The sequence below is a fragment of the Nicotiana tabacum genome, chromosome 5 (assembly GCF_000715075.1).
Source record: "Nicotiana tabacum cultivar K326 chromosome 5, ASM71507v2, whole genome shotgun sequence".
NCBI classification, from domain to species: Eukaryota; Viridiplantae; Streptophyta; class Magnoliopsida; order Solanales; family Solanaceae; genus Nicotiana; species Nicotiana tabacum.
The window spans coordinates 88,305,554-88,308,659 of record NC_134084.1 but is presented as its reverse complement, the minus strand read 5'-3'; positions in this window follow the sequence as shown (position 1 = coordinate 88,308,659).

Here is a 3,106-nt window from a genome sequence, read left to right as displayed (position 1 = left end):
TCTGTCGAATTTGAAGAAGAAACCTTCAGAAAGCTTCAGAGAATATGCTATTAAGTGGCGTGAACAGGCGTCAAGAGTGAAGCCTCCCATGGATGAAGTGGAAATGGTCACTACCTTTCTCCAGGCTCAAGAGTCTGACTATTTCCAAAACATGATGTCAGCCATGGGTAAGCCATTCGCGGAAGCAATTAAGATTGGAGAGATGGTGGAAAATGGTTTGAAAACAGGTAGGATTCTGAGTCAAGCAGCCATAAGGGCAACCTCCCAAGCCGTCCAAAGCGGGTCCGGAGGAACGACAAGAGGGAAGAAGAAGGAAGAAACGACTATGGCAGCCTCGGAAGCAAGGGAGTATCGTCATCCCAGGCCCCGTTTTCCGGAAAGAACCCCACAACACTACTACCCCCACTGAAATTTGGCATATGCTCATCAACCTTATATGGTCATGAATGCCCAGCCTTATGCCTATCCGCCACAACAAGCCAACCGAGGCCCAGCTCCACCTCCCAGAAATCAGCCTCCTTACCGCAACCACTATAACCCACAACCCCCGCAGAATAATTTCCGCCCTCAGGAGCCACCTCGAAGGCGGACTTTCACGCCCATCGGTGAACCATACTCTACTTTGTTCCCGAAGCTAGTCCATTTGGGTTTCTTGCAACCAATCCCTCAAACGAGGCAAAACCCGACGTCACCTTCTTACAAAGCTGGAGTCAGATGCGCCTATAATTCAGGAGCCGAGGGACATGATACAAATGACTGCTGGTCGTTGAAAAGAGTGGTCAAAAATTTGATAGAGCAAGGGAAAATAGTGCTAAAGGAAGAGGAGATCCCGAATGTAACTAACAATCCATTACCTGCTCACAATAATGGGCTGCTGATCAGAATGATTTGTGAAGACAAAGAGTTCGACCCTGCTCTGAAAGCCATAATTGCCATTGTCGACACGGGGAAGAGGCCCGAAACAGACCCGAAACCAGAAAAGGGGGAGGAGGCCAAAGCTATAAAGAAAGAGCCTGAAAAGAAGGTGGAGAAGAAAGTGGTACCGGTAAAGGATGTAGTTCTTTACATACCACGAGGTCGAGCTGAGAAGACGCAGAACTTCGGAATCAAAAAGACAAAACCTATGTACGTGCCAAAAGGGGCCTATGTGGTCCGGGGGACGATTCAACCACCTCGGCTGAATGAGCCAGTGGTTATCGGATGCGTGCCACAAAAGCCAATGACCAACCCGTCCACAGTGCCGTGGAATTATCAAAAGACTTTGGTAATGTACAAAGGTAAAGAGGTCATGGGAGAACTTCCAGAAAATACTTTCATTGGAAGGTATTCAAATACCCAAGAACTGAACAACGCCACACAAAGGCGCTTCCCGCCAAAGAAGCCCGTAAGTGTTGAAGAAGCGGAAGTGTTCTTCCAACAAATGAAAATGCTGGATTACGAAGTGATAGATCAACTGCGCAAGTACCCCGAGCAAGTGTCCATGCTGTCATTGTTAATGAGGTCGACCGAGCATCAAAAGATCTTACTAAAGACCCTGAATGAAGCATATGTGCCAGTTGAAACCTCGGTAGAACAATTAGAGCGGATGACAGAAAGATTCTTCGCCGTCAACCAAATCTCTTTCAGCAAGAACGATCTACCCCCGGAAGGAGCGGCACACAACAAGGCTTTGCATCTAACAGTTAAATGCGAAGACTATTATTTCAAGCGGGTAATGTTGGATGGGGGCTCAGGCATTGACATTTGCCCGCTCTCCACGCTACAAAGAATGGAAATTGGGACCGGAATAATCCGACCCAACAATGTCTGCGTAAGGGCTTTCGACGGCATCAAGAGAGATACCATGGGAGAAATAGACCTGTTGTTGGTCATAGGACCAGTTGAATTTCAAGTAACCTTCCAGGTGCTCGACATGGATACATCCTACAATTTTCTCCTTGGCAGACCTTGGATCCATGTGGTAAGAGCCGTGCCTTCCACTCTTCACCAGATGGTGAAGTTCGAGTACGAAGACCGAGAGATCGTGGTCCATGGGGAAGATGAGCATGCTATTTATCGGGACCCATCCATCCCATATCTGGAACCGAGAGAAGGGAGCGAGCATACGGTCTATCAAGCTTTTGAGATTGTACTGGCAGAGCAGCACGAAGAGGGAATACCCTGCCCCTAGCCTTTCTTGTCTAACGCCTCGGTTATGGTGGCCAAAGAGATGATCCGGCACGGATTTAGGCCAGGGAAGGGGCTTGGACGAACCCTTCAGGGAATAACAGAACCCATTACCTTGCCAGTCACCAAGAAACCTTTTGGACTAGGTTTCAAACCTACTCCAGCAGACAAAGAGTGGGCAAAGAAAAGGAAAAATGAGGGTTGGAAGTTACCTCGACCACTGCCAGATTTATATGCAACTTTCATCAGGCCAAGGTACGCTGAAGAAGAAGATGACGAGGTCTTCACAGCTAAGGAAATCGAGGAGATATGTGGAGCGATGAGAGAGATGCTCTACGAGATCCACATGGTTCAACCAGGTGAAGGCACAAGCACTGCTGAGATGATGTATGTGGGGCCGAACACCAAACTTCAAAACTGGGAGGCCACGCCATTCCCGACTAGACGGAAGTCCGGGTAGACCTGTCCTGCCACCTTTCCTGTGTCACAAGTTATCTCCAAGACATAACTTGAACGTTTTCTTCATTTCCATTGTTGTTTTGTATTCCTGAGTTGTAAACATTGTTGTCTTCCAACTTTCCAAAGAAAATAAAAAAATCATCATTGCTTTCCCATTCTTTCTTTTGTTCTGATTTTTGTTATTTTTCCTTTTATCTTTCTTTTCAGTTATAATAATGCGGCTTTAAATATGACATGCTTGCGGACTTCACGCCCAGATAACAATGAGCTATTTAACTACGAATTAATGAACCCAGAACCAGAATATGATGCGGAAGAAGCTTTTAGGGAAATAAACCGAGAGTTGGAATATTTTGAGAATAAACCTAAGCCAAATCTGAATGACACCAAACCGGTTAATTTAGGAACTCCTGAAGAAATCCGGGAGACCAAAATAAGCATTCACACGGACAAGAAAACGCGAGAGGCGATAATTCAACTT